This window comes from Etheostoma spectabile, chromosome 9, assembly GCF_008692095.1.
Source record: "Etheostoma spectabile isolate EspeVRDwgs_2016 chromosome 9, UIUC_Espe_1.0, whole genome shotgun sequence".
Classification (NCBI taxonomy): Eukaryota; Metazoa; Chordata; class Actinopteri; order Perciformes; family Percidae; genus Etheostoma; species Etheostoma spectabile.
Window position 1 is genome coordinate 5,694,280 of NC_045741.1, and position 16,855 is coordinate 5,711,134.

The 16,855-nt window shown below is 48.3% G+C and overlaps 1 protein-coding gene across 1 annotated transcript in view; it reads left to right on the forward strand.

Annotated features, from left to right (window-relative positions):
• The window catches only part of LOC116696194 (myomegalin-like), a 107,462-nt gene that overhangs the window by 46,137 nt on the left and 44,470 nt on the right, over positions 1-16,855 (forward strand).

Below are 16,855 nucleotides of genomic sequence, written 5' to 3' on the forward strand. Positions count from 1 at the left end.
GACGTGTAGTTTAGTTAGAGCGTCCTCTGGTGGACAGACTATGCACGGCATCACTAACAGTGACGTTGTAGAGCGTCCTCTGGTGGACAGACTATGCAACGCCATCACTAACAGGGACGTTGTAGAGCGTCCTCTGGGACAGACTATGCAACGCCATCACTAACAGGGACTTAGTAGAGTCCTCTGGGACAGACTATGCAACGCCATCACTAACAGGACGTTGTAGAGCGTCCTCTGGTGGACATGTGCAACGCCATCACTAACAGGGACGTTGTGAGCGTCCTCTGGTGGACAGACTATGCAACGCCATCACTAACAGGGACGTTGTAGAGCGTCCTCTGGTGGACAGACTATACAACACATCACTAACAGGGACGTTGTAGAGCGTCTCTGGTGGACAGGACTATGCAACGCCATCAAACAGGACGTTGTAGAGCGCTTCTTGTGGACAGACTATGCAACCCATCATAACAGGGACGTTGTAGGCGTGTCTGGTGGACAGACTATACAACGCCATCACTACACGGGAAGTTGTAGAGCGTCCTTGGTGGACAAGATATGCAACGCATCACTAACAGGCGTTGTAGAGCGCCTCTGGTGGAAGACTATGCAACGCCACACTAACAGGGACGTTGTAGAGGTCCTCTGGTGGACAGACTTGCAACGCCATCACTACAGGGACTTGTTAGAGCTCCTCTGTGGAGGGACAGATATGCAACACCACACTAACAGGGAGTTGTAGAGCGTCCTTGGTGGACAGACATGCCGCCATCACTACAGGGACGTTGTAGAGACGTCCTCTGTGGGACAGACTATGCAAAAGCTACATCAACAGGGACGTTGTGAGGTCTCTGGTGGACAGACTATGAACGCCATCCACTACGGGACGTTGTAGGAGGTCCTCTGGTGGACAGGACTATGCAACGCACATCACTAACAGGGACGTTGTAGAGCGTCCTCTGGTGGACAGACATGCAACGCTCCACTAACAGGGGACGTTGTAGAGCCTCCTCTGGTGGACAGGACTATGAACGCATCACTAAGGGACGTTGTAGAGCGTCCTCTGTGGACCAGACTATAGAACAGATACACTAACAGGGACGTTGTAGAGCGTCCTGGTGGACAGACTATGTACGCCATCAACGGGACGTTGTAGAGCGTCCTTGGTGGACAGACTATGAACGCCAACATAACAGGGAGTTGTAGAGCGTCCTCTGGTGGACAGACTAGAGCAACGCCATCAATAACAGGGACGTTGTAGAAGCGTCTCGTGTGGGACAGACTAGCAACAGCTACACTACAGGGACGTTGTAAGGTCCTCTGGTGGACAGACTATGTAAGCCCATCACGTGACGGGGACGTTGTAGAGCGTCCTCTGTGACAGACTATGCAAACCAACTCACAGGGACGTTGTAGAGCGTCCGCTGGGGACAGACTATGCACACGCCATCACTAACAGGGACGGTTGTAGAGCGTCCTCTGGTGACAGATAGAAACGCCATCACTGACGGGGGAGGTTTGAGCGCCTCCTCTGGGGACAGACTATGCAACAACATCACCAACAGGGAACGTTGTAGGACGGTCCTACTGGTGGACAGACTATGCAACGCCATCACACAACAGGGACGTTGTGAGCGTCCTATTGGTGGACAGACTGTGCAACACCAACGATCATGTGGACCATGGTTTATTTTTTTTTTTAAAATAATCATTTATCAGAATCATTTATTTTAATTTAAATTGTTATCGGCATTATATTAGTCACAGACAGCAAAACAACGTGGCAAAGTAGGGTCCAGATTGGAAAAATGAAGTACCTTTTATTTATTTGGCAAATATAAGTCAAACAAATTCATAATCTAAGATACTTGCGATGAATGCCAGTGAGCTACGTATAGAGGCAGTCTGAGTGAGATGAAGCGTCTTTCTGCTTCTTCTGTGTCTGGCAGCGGAGACAGCCGTGCCGCAGCAGGACAGTAAGCAGATCCAGGTGGACTGCAGGACGGGCTACGAGACTGCGGTCGCAGTGAGAACGAGGGCCGGAGAGGGGAAGACACCAGACAAGCCAGGTATGTGTCTTAGGTCCCAGTAGGTCACTTAGATCTCAGGGTGTCCCAGGTATGTGTCTCAGGTTTCTGGTGTCCCAGGGATGTGTCTCCTTCTCTGGTGTTACAGGAGTGTCTCCGGTCTTAGTGTCCCGGTGTGTCTTAGGTCTAGGTGGTCCAGGTATGTGTTTAGGTCTACAGGTGTCCAGGTATGTGTCTCAGTCTGGTGTCCCAGGTGTGTTACAGACCGTCTGCTCTGCAGGACAGCCTCTGACTGTTTAATCGAATGGACTATGTTTAAATGTTACTACATACAGAGAGCAAAGGAAACCAAGTATTTGGTTCTTTGGACTTAAAGTTAATTATCCAAAACATACATATCAACACATTTCTGGAACAGCAGCTAGGGCACGTGGGTATTGTAGTAGCATAATACAAACTGAGGGAAGCAAAGAACAGCTCTGCATCATTAACAGATTTCGCTGTTCACATCTCATCATCTTCTTTACAAATCAAGAGAAATACACTTTATACTACGTACTAGACATACCTCTTTAATTCCATGTTTTTTTATTTGAGGTTTTACTTAATGATTTGATCACTTTCACCTTTTGTTATCAGTGTTTAATCCTATTCATGTGATGGTATGGTGAGTGGGACCCAAAGCAGAGATGAGGGGCAGGCAGGAGCAAGGTGCCACGGGGGTTTATCAAACACAAAGTCCAAGGAGAACACACAGGGAGCAAAACTAAACAGCAAAATACAAACATACCAAAGGGCCAGGGAAGAGGCGAGACCAAACCAAGGCAGTGAAAACTCAGGGGGGGGACTGGTAACAAATGTCAAAAACTTCAGTCAGGAAGAGGCACGGCTGGGAACACAGACACGAGAGGACAAAACGATCTGAGAAGACCAGGAACCACTGAGGTTAAATACAAGAGGTACGATGGAGCAGGTGATACGGCAGGCGGGAACCGCAGACACATACCATACACAGCTTGCGCAAGACGACAGACAGGAACCAGACTATCACACTAAAACAGGAAGCCCCAAAAATTAATACCTTAGAATAGGGTAAAGACCCAGACCTTACGCTCCCTCCCCAAGGCCCCGTGAGTGGCTGTGAGGCCTGCCTTTACCTCCAGGTCAGGCTACACCTTAACCCAACACCACACCACCCCGATGCACTGAGGTGGGGTTAATCCCCCACAACTCCACACTCCCTCCATGCCCAGTGATGTGCTGTGAGGCCTGCCTTTTAACTCCAGGGCTACAGGCCTCCACTCTAACCCCAAAACGATGAAACGGGTGGGTTAATCCCCCCAACCCTCACACTCCACTCCCAAGCCAGGTCCAGTGAGTGGCTGTGAGGCCTTGCCTTATGACCCCAAGGCTAATGCCTTCACTCAAAGCCCCAAAACGATGAAATGAGGGTGGGTTCCAACATCCCACAAACCCCACACTCCCTCCCAAGGCAGTAAGTGGTTCTAAGTCTGGCTGATGACCTCCAGGTGGGGTAACCTCCAGCACCCCATGCTCCCTCCCAAGCCCGTAAGTGTCTGTCAGTCTGGCCTTTGATCTCCAGATAAAGGCCTCCACTCTAAGTCCAGTACATGCACGGAGGCTGGGTAACATGATGGTAGCACCATCACACTTATCCCAAGGTCAATAAGTGGCTCTAACTCGCTGATGACTCCAGGGCCACAGGGCCTCCACTATAAGTCCGCGTTACATGCACTGAGCTTGGGTAACCTGCCTCCCAAGACACAAGACATACTACCTACCACAAAAAACCGGAGGGGACACTAGACAGAAAACCCGAGGAGCACGACGGGACCATACAACAAACAAAGATCTACCAAATCATACAATTATTACTTACTGTTATTAGCTCCACATATTTGAAAGTAACAAAAAAAATAGGTTTTTTTAACACTTAAAATGTGAACAGGTCAAATTGAAATCTTTGAGTGTCTGTAAAAAAGGAGGGATTTCTAAAATGTGATAAAGGGTAACCGTTTTTTTATGTAAATTCCCTATTTTCAATGTTTTTGTGTTAAGTGGGCTGATGGGAACAACAGTCTTGTGGGGTGTCCAGTTTTAAACGGTCGTTGCAGTCGGTCAGGGAGAAACGAGCTACAATATTAGTTATTGGGCCGATGGTCCAGCTTGTATTTACCTCACAGAAATGCTTGTTGTTTATGACTGTTTATTACTGGAGTCTGGTGGGTGTAGCGGACACAATTTGCTTGTTGTTAGTTATAAAAAAAGATCTACTCTTTAGAAAAGGTGAAACACCTCTATAATCTCTTCCATTATGTTGTCAGACACTAGAAATAGTTCTGAGTCTGTCAGTGGCAAAACAAGCACTTTTGTGGAGGTAAATACAGCTGGACAGGACCCTATTACATCACATGGTGGCTTGTTTTGTTTTTGCTGACTACAGCAATGTCAGTTTCAAACTGGACCAATGTCAAAGGTTCGCTCTATTTGCACAAGAACAACAGAAAATGTCTGTTTGTTGTGTACATGAAAAAGGAACGTGTGTTCTCCATAAAGGATATTTAACCTCTTTAAAGCGGCCTATATCAAACTGATGAATGTGTGTTCCCTGGCAGAGTTTGACGACCTGGAGATGTGCACCTCCATGGACTGTGGTTCCCAGTGGTGGCCCGCCAACCCAGCAGCACTGCACTAACTAAAGGTATTATAAAGCAGTTAAAAAAGGTGTAAGGACATGGGTAAAGGAGAAACATTTCATCATTATTATTAGGGTCTGAGCGCGACAGCACAAAGGCCCTATGAAACGGAAGAAATCATCATTACATCATTGTCCGGCAAATTATTGTCTTTTCAAGGGGCTTAACATACTCAAAAGCTCACCAAAAATTGGCGGTTGTATCAGGTCCGGGAAGATGTATGTATTTCAAGGGTTTCGGGAATGGCGTCACAAAATGGCTAGCCAGCGCCCTCTACAAAAATGTAGCCCCTGCAGTACGCTTAACGTGGACTACCGAAACTTGGTACACATATGTAGCATGCAAGATGTACAAAAAAGCGTCGAGCCGAGCCATGGCCTAAACCCAACAAGAAGTCCGCCATTTTGAATTGAAAGTCAGAATTAGGCGCGATGGCCATTTCCACATGTCGTACTTTAACTCTAACTCCTCCTAGAGATTTCATCCGATCAACTTCAAATTTGGTCGTGTCATCTCAAGACTTTAAAGATGGAAAGTTATTAAAAGGACCCTTTCACCATAGGGCATGGCCGTGGCGGGGCGGCCATTTGTTGCGTTTCGCCAATCGAACAGGAAGTGGGTGTAACTTGGAGTGTACGTTGTCCAATTGGTTCGAAACCTTTCATAGTCATCTTGATGCAGAGTCTTGTAAGGTGTCTGAATCAGCATAGCATCCCTTTCCTTGGCCTATTTGCTCCGCCCCATAGCTTTAGACACGCCCTTAGTAACAATTAACCCCTGTTTTCTACACTCACTGTGTGAGGGTCATTGAACTCAGAAGGGTTCTTTCATGGTGATGACTTGCTCCGCCATATGCTTTAGCACGCCCCTTTGATAACTATTGGCCAACCTAGCTTGTACACTATTGTGTGAGGTTTAGAACTCAGCAGGGGAGTTCCTTTTCATTGTTGACAATTTGTTGGTGTCTGAGTGCCGCACAAATGACAGGTTTGCCCATGCCCGCAGAGGACGCAGGGCCAGTCACGCATGCTTGCAGTTTAGTTATTATTATTTTATTTATTGTCTTATTATTGTAAATTTTGATTTGTTTTTAGGTACTTTTGCCTGCTTTTCTGTTTTTTTAAATTGTCAGAAAAACCTTTATATCAATCACTATAGGAACCCCCCAGGCCTCGGTGACGGAGACGAGATGTCCTCCCTCCAGCGCCTGGTGGAGGACCTCGATCCCAGCTGTCCCGGTCCCAGACGGTGATAGCGGCTTCAGAGCCGCCTGCGCTCCATCTCCACCTCCAGCGACCACGCACCCTCCACCCCTCGCAAGGTCAACTGGTCCTTCCAGGCGTCGGAGGAACGAGAGGGCTGGCAGTCGTTGAGAGGGGTCCCCTGGCGTCGCCTGTCAACCCCACCCGACAGGGGCCTGCAGGAGCTGGCGTACCCGCGTGGACGCTTGAGGACCAGCTGAGGGAAAGGAGGCAACAAGTCCATCAAGGAGGACGGTAAGTCTGCCACCTGGCCGGGGTGAGTGACGGGGAAACGCAATTTCCTTCATTTTCTTATTTTTTCAACATGAGACTCTTTTATGTTCCATATACAAACTCTAACACAAACATGATGTTTCTTTATATCTAATCTATATGATATATATCTATATTTATAGTGTGAGATGACAACTTCTGAAACTAACCACTACTGTCTTACTGCTCCTTACTGCGACAATCACTTTACCAAGTCACTGTTACTTGGCCTCTTTTAGTTTGCCTGAGTGTGCGATATAGCTTTTACAAAGAATTTCAATTTTCATTTTTTTTTATTTCTTTTATTCTTTTATTTTATTATTATTTATCTTATTTTAGATTTTCCTTTGTACAGTATGTGTGATATGTGTTTGTTGTGTGGTTGTCTTGCTACTGGATGCTCTAAAACTGTCTCTGTTGTTCTGTCTGTCTGTCTGTCTGTGGACACTTTAGATGTTTATTATAAGCCAGTAAAGTACAAGACATATCAGTTTTAGTAACCATTTTCGTAACAGTACATACAAACGATTTGCCATAATTGAGCTCAAGCATTACAGATACTGGTGCTGAGTATCCGGGACAGGGTCTCAGAGTCTCACTGACCGTCTCAGCGTCTCCACTGACCATATCTGTCTCACTGACCGTCTCAGCGTCCCATGACCATCTCTGTCTCACTGACCCATCTCTGTCTCACTGACCCATCACTGCTCACTGACCCGGCTCGTTCACTGACTCCATCGTCTCACTGACCGGCTCTGTCTCACTGACCCGGCTCTGTCCCAGATCCGTTATCACTGCAGGCGTTAGCCGTCACTTTCTACAGAATCAGTCCTGGCAATCAAGCAGAACCACAGCGTTTTTAGTAAGTCAGATGACAGTCGGGGGGGGGGGGATTAACAAACACAGCACTGGGAACACCATGTCCCATTTATCAGAGGGACCAACTGGAGCTAGAGTCAGACAGAGGGTCTGTTGCCAGGATACGTACAGCATGGAATTTCCCTGGTCAAAGGTGCATTCAGTAACAAACATGTTAAATATGAAAGAAAACAGTAAATATACAGCAGGGCTGTAGTCAAGACACCTTAGTCCCGACCAGGACTAGTCAAGTCCAATCAAGACCGAGTCCAAAGAGGTTCAAGTCCAAGGACAAGGCCATAAAGGGTTTGAGTCCGAGTCAAGACTGAGTTCAAAGAGGTTCAAGCCAGACAAGGCAAGTCCAAAGAGGTTTGAGTCAAGATAAGACCTAGTCCAAAAGGTTCAAGTCCAAGACAAGAACCGAGTCCAAAAGGTTTGAGTCCGAGTCAAGACTGAGTTCCAAGAGGTTTGAGTCCAGACAAGACCGAGTCAAAGAGTTCAAGTCCCAAGACAAGACCTAGTCCAAAAAGGTTGAGTCCAAGACAAGGCCAAGTCAAAGAGGTGAGTCCAAGATAAGACGATCTAGCCAAAAAGGTTTGAGTCAAGACAAGACGAGGTCCAAAGAGGTCAAGTCCAAGACAACGAGATCCAAGACAAGACCAGGTCCAAAGAGGTGTTTGAGTCCGAGTAAAAACCGAGTCAGGACAGAATAAAGGTCTTATGCATGACAAGTTCAAGACAATCATTTGGGTTTCCCTTTCCCTCCAAATATTATAAACATAATAAAGACACTGGACTCGGTCCAGACCAAAAGCCATTTGGGAAGACAGTGTACTTCGTTATACACCAACTGATGTAGAGTCTTTTTAGTGTTATGTTGTTCTCACAGATCGTCTTAATAACTACACGTAAACACCACTTTTCTCTCTTCTTTCTCTCTGCAGTAAGTGCGATTACCCTGATCCAGGCTCAGGCACGGAGCTTGTCCCACCTGCGCAGCGGCTGGAGGGGGGTCGGGGCGGTTGCGCATCTCACGCAGCACCTGGCGACACCACCAAGGCCTTCGAGGAGCTGCTGGGCAACCGACCTCGACTGACTAAGGGCCAGAGTTCAGGGGAGCTGGCTCAGAGCGGCGCTTTGGCCCAGCGCGTCGCGCCAAGGATTTGAGGACGTGAGTCTTCTGGTTTTAGTAACTTCAGGGTCGTGTGCAGCCGTGAAATCCCAAGTGACAGTTCCATTAGTAGGCTGTCTGATGGATTCAAAGTGTATTAACCCTTGTGTTGTCTCCGGGGTCAAAAAACGGACAAAATCTGACAATTTTGTCCCTTTTTCAGACATTTTTTTAAATTTGAACCAACATCACCTTACTAGTTTTACACTACTTTTTGGAATCCATGGTTATAACCCTCCTTTATTTAGAATATCACCTAATATTTGACGTTAAAAAGCAGAATATTAATTATTTGACTAGTATTAGGATCAGAGGAATGCAGATAAGTTTAGTACGGAATGAAAGTGATCATTGTATTGCAGAGAGTGGTGTAAGAATCCAATCCATATTTTGATGGTAATTTTGTACAAAACAAACTCATATTTTAGGATAAAGGCTTTTTTTAAAGGGGGTAAATGTGACCCGAGAAACAGGGGTAAATGTAAAAGGCTGCACAATAAATTGTTTATCATCGCATCATCGCAACATCAACTTGTCAATGAACTCATTGCGGAAGGAGCGCCTCCCCCAAAATCGCTCCCATAGGTCGTTAGTACAAGCAGCAATTACGACCTAAATTAGGTTTCTAGTGAGCCCCCTATAGTGGCTGTAGTAGTTATAACAAGGGAAGTGCTGCAAATGCGTAGTGCTTTAAGACTGCATAGTATCTGATCTCCAGGGGGACTCCTAAAGCGCTTATACCTGAGTCTCAGCAGGGGGACTCTTAAAGCTGCATTATACTGATCTCCTGCAGGGGGGACTCCTTAAGCTGCATTTACCTGATCCAAGCAGGGGGGACTCCTTAAAGTGCATTCTATCGATCTCCTGCAGGGGGGACTCCTAAAGCTGCATTATACTGATCGTCAAGCAGGGGGGACTCCTTAAAGCTGCATAGATCTGAGCTCCTGCAGGGGGACTCCTTAAGCTGCATATACCTGATCTCAAGAGGGGGGGACTCCTTAAAGTGCATTATACCTGATCTCAGCAGGGGGGACTCCTTAAAGCTGCATACTATCTGATTCAAGCAGGGGGACTCACTTAAAGCTGCATATCGATCTCAAGCAGGGGGGACTCCTTAAGCTGCATATATCTGATCTCCTAGCAGGGTGGGACTCCTTAAAGAGTGAAAAAACGATTATACCTGATCTCAGCAGGCGGGGGGACTCCTTAAAGCTGCATTACCTGATCTCCAGCAGGGGGGGCTACGTAAGCTGCTTATACATGATCTCCAGCAGGGGGGACCACTTAAAGATGCATTATATGATCTAAGAAGGGGGACTCCTAAAGCTGCATTATACCTGATCTCCAGAAGGGGGGGGACTCTTCAAGCTGCATTATACTGATTCCAGCAGGGGGACTTAAGCTGCATTATACTGATCCAGCAGGGGGGACTCTTAAGTGCATTATATATGATCTCCAGCAGGGGAGGGGGACTCCTTAAAGCTGTGATTATACCTGATCTCCACGCGGGGGGACTCCTTAAAGCTGCATTATAACTGATCTCCAGCAGGGGGACTCCTTAAGCTGCATTATATCTGATCTCCGCAGGGGGGGACTCCTTTAAACTGCATTATTACCTGATCTCCAGCAGGTGTTGGGGGACTACTTCAAGCGCAGTATACTGATCTCCAGCAGGGGGACTCCTTAAAGCTGCATTATACCTGATTCCAGCAGGGGGGACTCTTAAGCTGCATTATATTGCTCTCCAGCAGGGGGGAACCTTAAAGCTGCGATTATACCTGATCTCCAGCAGGTGGGGGACTCCCAAGCTGCAATACTGATCTCCAGCAGGGGGGAATCCTTAAGCCTGCATATACTGATATCCGCAGGGGGGGGAATCCTTACTGAGCTGCATTAATATGTGATCTCCAGAGGGGGTGGGACTACTTAAAAGTGCATTATACTATCTCCCCAGGTGGGGGCTGACTCCTTAACTGACCTGAGATCATCAGTAGAAAACTGCAATCCTAAATGTTAATTACCATTCTTTTGTGTTCATAAGAAATATTGGAAAGTATTTCATGTGTTGAATTCAACAAAGCAATTAGCAGAATACTGAAACGCAGCGAAACTGAGTACGCATTCATATCTGTTTATATATTCGTTATATGTTATTCAACAAGTTATCGCTATTTTCCTACTACGAGCAGCTCTAATTCAATTCATGAAACAGAAGTATTATTATGTCTCCACAGAGAGCATGCCGAAGATCAGATGAGGAAAACAGAGCTGCTCGCCATCCGGTCAGTGCTCATATACCTCTGTGTGTGCGTGGTGTTGTGTGTGGTGTGTGTGTGTGTGTGTGCGTAGTGTGTAGGTGTGTGTGTACGTGTGTGTGTGTGGCGTCGCGTAGCAGTGGCGTTGTGCCTCTGTGCATTGTGTGTGTGTGTGGTTATGTGTGTATGTGTATGTCTGTTGTGTGTGTGTGTGTGCGCGTGTCTGTGTGTGTGTGTGTGTGTGTGTGGTGCGTGTGTTTGTGGTGTTGTGTTGTGTGTGTGTGCGTGGTCTTGGTGTGTGTTGAGAGTGTGTGTGTGCGCGTGTCTGTGGGGTGGTGGTGTGTGTGTGTGTGGTGTGTGTGTGTGTGTGTGTGTGTTGTTGTGGGTGAGAGTGATGAGTGTGTGTGTGTGCGCGCGGTCGTGCTCTGTGTATGTCTGTGTGTGTTGTGTGTGTGGGGTCTGTATGTGCATCCGTGTGTGGGTGATCCGTGTGTGTGTTATCTGTGTGTGTGTGTGTGTGTGTGTGTGTGTGTTGTGTGTGTTTGTGTGTGTAGTCTGGCGTGTGTGTGTCGGAGTGTGTGTGTGTGTGTTGTGTCCTGTGTGTGTGTCCCAGTTGTTTTCTGTAACAGCAGGCTCGATGTCGGTTCCATGGAAAGTATGGTGTGTGTGATGCTCGGCCCAGGGCAGAATATCTGATGCATTGATGATGTCACAGATAATCAACGACGAGAGCTGATTGGTTCATAATGACACGCGTCTGAGACAAATATTATTAGGAAACGAGAGACATGTGGTCTGCATCACGACAAATACACTTACCGTAGCTGATAAATAAATCAGAAAAAAGGGGGGTTAGTCCAAAAGACGGATTTCTGTGCTAACTGGTGATCTTATGTCCGTGCCACGCTCCATTTTTCTGGATTCTTCTACTGTCTGTCTTCAAACCAAGTCGAGTCTTGTTTCCAGCTGGCAGGACGTCTCTTTGGGCCCTTTAGCAACTCTTAAATAGCCGCTTGACATCACTGCGTACAAAACCACAGAGTCCCTGCGGGCAGAGCACCCCCCCCCCCCGGGCCATGCACACGCCAACTCATTATTTATTTACACGGCGGTCAGCGACGCCCGAGCGAGGACTTCAACTGTTCGGCGATGGTTACTAATTAAGCAAGAGAGAGAGAGAGAGAAGACGAGAGAGAGAGAGAGAGAGAGAGATGATGGAGAGACAGAAGAATGAGAAAGACAAGGCAACAGCACAATTGAGACAGGACAACGTTACACAAGAGGACCACAAAAGTCCGTAGTCCTTCTGAAAAACCATTAAACAATCTTACTTTGTTTAGTATCAGATATATAATATTCATAATAGTTACTGTCTCTATTTGATAAATCATTTCATTTAGAAGTACACTCTTCATTGCGTCCCCTATTTGGAATGACAATTTACACTCTGTGGTTATTACACCCACACTACACACATGCCGAAATACACACAGGTCTATTTTCATGCACTGCTGGAGAGAGTCCCTGTGGATTATCATAAAACCGATAATAACTCAAGTTGTAACTTGAGACTACCTTCCCCAAGATTGTCCTGTTGTGCCAGTTCGTGATACCCCTCATGTCTCTCCCCTTCAGACCCTATGTTTTAGAGGAACGTTACCTTTCGTCGCCTTGGGACCGTTCTTCTCACTGATTAGCCGAGCTACGCTGCCTTGCGTGTCGTTTTTGACACTACCATTCACCACTTTTCTTTAAGTGTTACCCTTCGAGTCCTCGCTTTCTCTGTCCTTCTCTGTCTCTTCGGGTAAAACCCCCAAACCTACCAACCCTAACCCCCTAATCCAACCCTAACCCACTTGAGACTACCTTCACCCTAATTGTGCATGTTAGTGCTGCCTTTCGTGTCTACTTAAGACCCGTCTTTGCACGATTTCGATCGTTCGGACATCTACGCATCACACTTTTTCTTAAAGTTGTTACCTTCAGGGAGTCTGTCTTTTCTCTGTCTTTCTGTATAAAACCCTAAACCTAACCCTAACCACCCTTGAGATACTTTCACACTAATTAGGTCAGTTAGTGTCTCCTTTGATCCCCCTCAGTGTTTCTACCTTCACGACTCTATTTTAGAGCGTTACCTTTCGGCTCCTCGGTACTCCTTCTTCACACTGATTAAGCCGATCTAGCGCTGCCTTTCGTGTCTGTTTTCGACACTACATGTCACACTTTTTTTCTTTAAAGTGCTACCCTTCAAGTCTGTCTTTCTCCGACATAAAACGCCGAAACCCTAACCCAAAACAAAACAGACCAGCGCTCATGAGCGTCTTGACACTACATGTTTAACTGGGGACAAAAGACGGACAAACCATGAATTTTAAATGTATAGAAGTATATTTAGTACAATTATAAAAGTAACAACGCCATCACTAACAGGGACGTTGTAGAGCGTCCTCTGTGGGACAGACTATGCAACAGCTACACTAACAGGGACGTTGTAGAGCGTCCTCTGGTGGACAGACTATGTAACGCCATCACTAACGGAACGTTGTAGAGCGCCTCTGGTGGACGACGCAAGCCATCACTACAGGGACTTGTAATACCTCTGGTGGACAGACTATGCAACGCCATCACTAACAGGACGAGTTGTGAGCGTCCTCTGTACAGGACAGACTATGCAACGCCATACAGCTAACGAGTGACGACATATGTCATCGCGCAGCTGTCCCTGTAGACAGCCAATATGGTGCATCATGCTCCAGGGTCGACTGGGACACGTGTGGCGCAGCAGGGGTATTAGTTTTATGTTGGTGTTATCTGGTTTCTCAGTGGGCGACATGCCTCCTGGTTCGGACCTCAAGACTATGGACACAGCACGGCCAGAATCACTGACACAGGGCACATGGTCTCCCTTTAGACGCTTGTCAGCCTCTTGTGGAGAACGTCAGATGCATGATAGAGCAATCGCCATCACATCAACCGGACTTTGTATGAGCGTCCTTGGGGGGGCAGGTGTTCGGGTGAGCAGGCATGGCATAGGCAAGGCAGAAAATAACTCGCATGCCCTAAGGGCATTGCGGACTGTGGTGTAGGAGAAACGTCCTCGTGCTGACATAACTATGCAATGCTCATGTCACTACCAGGAGAGCGTAAGGGTGGGACTGTGAGTGCTAAGATGGCACTGTCCTCTGCAAGACGCGGGGCAGTGACTCAATGCAAGGCCGCTATAAGTACTCGGTCGTCCGGTCGCTATAGCTGTGTACACATCTCACTATTTTTGCACCACGGGTCTCCTGGTGGTGGTGGTGTGTGGTGGTCGGGGGGTGGTGTGCACCATGGTGTTGGGGTGTTTGTTGTGTGACTTGTGTCTGGGGGGGGGGGGGTGCGTTCGGGTTCTGGTCGTGTGCTGAGAGTGGGTGTAGTAGGGCGAAATTATTAATGAGAGCATAAAACATAAAAATGTAATAGGAAGTTGAAACCACAACGCGCACTATTTTCGTGGGTTAGTGTGGTAGGCGTGGGGGGGGTCGAAATGTGGGTGTGGTTGTAAGTTTGGTCGTAAATGTTGTTGGCTGTTCGGGGTGTTGCTTCCGTGGGGTGTGTGGGTTGTGGGCCTTAGTGGTGGTGTTTTTTCTGTATTGTTTGTTGTATGTTTGGTTCTTGGGTGGGGCTTGTTGTCGGGGCCACGGGTTAATAGTGGTGTTGCTCTCGGTCATGGGGGCAGCGATAGCAATGTTCAGGTTCCCGTGTATGGGGGGGAGGGGCGGGGGGCCGTTACCCGGGCAGGAAGGCTACACGCACGCGGACCGGAGCCGAGGCGGGGTGCGTGTCCGCGACTGGTGTGTGGCGGAGGGCGTGTCTTTGGGAGGATCGACTGGGGATGGAGTCCTTACACGTCGGGACTTTCGCGAGCGCGGGCGTAACACATCTGGCGGTAGACCTGTGGCATCTCTGAGTTTGCTGGTGCCGTTGCGGGCTATCTCGGTCTTGCAATTGCAATTAGGAATCGGGATGCCCTCGGTATCGTAGGCGGTCCAGACGCGTTCACCCCTGTAGCCATCGCACCAAGGTTTGGCCTCGAGTACGTACTTCGCTATGCCCATCAGGTGAGGTTGGGAGCAGATGGTTGAGCATCTCGACCATGTGTAGGGGAATGTAGAGCGTGGTGCGACGAGCGTCATAACAGGAGGCAAGCATCCAATGTATCTTTGGCAAAGGTGCTCTTATTCTCACTCCATAGTCTGGGGCTATATCCATGAGTCTAATTGGTATTGCTAATTGGGGGGGGGGGAAAAATTAATACGAGAAGGGTTGCGTATTCTTTGCGATGTGGACAAAGGCTATTTATAGCAGGGAAATAGGGGGGGTATGGGGGGAGATGATTATTAACCAGGCTTTTGATATACGGTGAACTCCGTTCATAGTGGTTTAAGCAGGAAGATCTGGCGAAAGCCCCATTGTAGCGAGGCGTATAGGGGAGGCGCTCTGACCGGCACTCCAGATTCAACAGTGGCACCCATCTTCGTTCTCTGTTTGGATGGAAGCGTGACATATCGCTGGCGATTATACGGGAGTTTACAATGGCTGACTCTTCGATCTAGCCAATTGCAACCACTCGACAACAAAGATGCTCGTACATCGCAGGTCTGCTTAGTTGCTTAGCGGGTTTAACTCCACGGCATGGGCTGGTCTCCCGATTCGCCTCTCCGTCACCAGGTCTCCACTCTTTGTCCATTGCAGGAGCTGTGGGAATTCCGCTCTGACGAGTGCACCAACCACTAGGCGATGGGTACCTGTCTACGCTGGGACACGGCACACCATCTGCTGCAACGGGGCACAGCACTATCAGTAGCGTATCGTAGAGGGTCCAGTCTTCAGGTCCTGACAGCCCAAATAGGATAGTCAGTGGTCTTCACATCCATCACACTCCATTCAAGAACTACACACCTACGTTTTTGTACTGTGAATAGAGCGGGAAAAAAATCCCTTTATTATGGGCGGCGTTTTCACTAAAAAAGCAGCAATGCTATGTGGGGGATTAGCTTATTGGCTAACGGATTGCGAAGCCCGTAACTACTCTATACGGATACTGCACATATAGCTGGCCTTCTGTACAGTGAACAGCTGTAGGACTGTGGTGTTGGTGGTGTCTCTCGTTAGCCGGTGTAATCGTTCAGGCACGGGGGGGTCATCATAAACTGTAAATGATTGGTTAGTTATATATCTGTTTCTTCGAGGCTGAAGCGCGCGGGTCGTGCCACGTGGGGTATCGCTGTGGTTGGTCGTGTGCTTTTATACATCTACATGACACTGCACATCATCCGGGTGGCAAAACACAGCTACAATAGGCACAGCTTGCTCATCAGACATACAGGGCCGCACTATAACAAGAGGGTGTTCTGTCCCCTGGGGGGCGTTCAGGGTGCAGCGTATAACCGCACACTCACATAACAGGGCAGGCAACACGGCACACAGCACCTGCTCTCAGGCAGGCAAATACAGGCCTGTCTTGGAGCGCCGCTGGGTCACACACGACTGCTAGGGCCAGGGCAGCTTCAATCTGGCGATCGTACATGGAAGCAAGTACAAGACTCAACGGCGCAGCATCCACCTGTGGGCACGTGAGCACTGTGCTCGACATCTACCGATCCACCGTGCTCATCAGATACCAACAATCAGGGGCGACGCATCGACCGCAGCTATTCGCCTTCCGTTCAGCGGCGTTGGTCATAGGCATGATACACACCTCGCACGATCACAGTAGTACCCCTACGAGATTATTGTGTTATAGGCCTTTAGTGTTTGGACGAACTGGTTAATTTTGGACAGCAGTATGCGCCGGTCGGGGGCGGACATCGGATACAGGCACAGCAGGGCGGCACGAGTCGCTAGTGAAGCCCCCGGGGCAGGGAGGAGTGGTGTTTCGGCATCAGTCGTGCATGGACCGCACAGTGGGGCACGCCCATCGTACAGTCAACCTGCGTCATTCTGGCAGAATACACACTCAAACACCACATCTACCTCTAAGTGACTACAGGTTCTACACCACACGGGTGGAGGCTTCTCGTGATCCATATGAAACACTGGGGGTGGGACTCACTGTACTAGGTGCTGGGTCTACACAATTCCTGCCATGGCAATCCCACCCCACTCTTTAACCAAGACCCGGAGTAACAGCACTCGGGGTGGTGGGGTGGGGGGGGGGGTGGGTCTCTCATATACTGGCAGTAAGGGACACTGATACAACCTGCTCATTGGTGCATGATACCACAGGTCGTAGGGGGGGCGTTCGTACAGCCGCTTCTTGGGGGTACACATT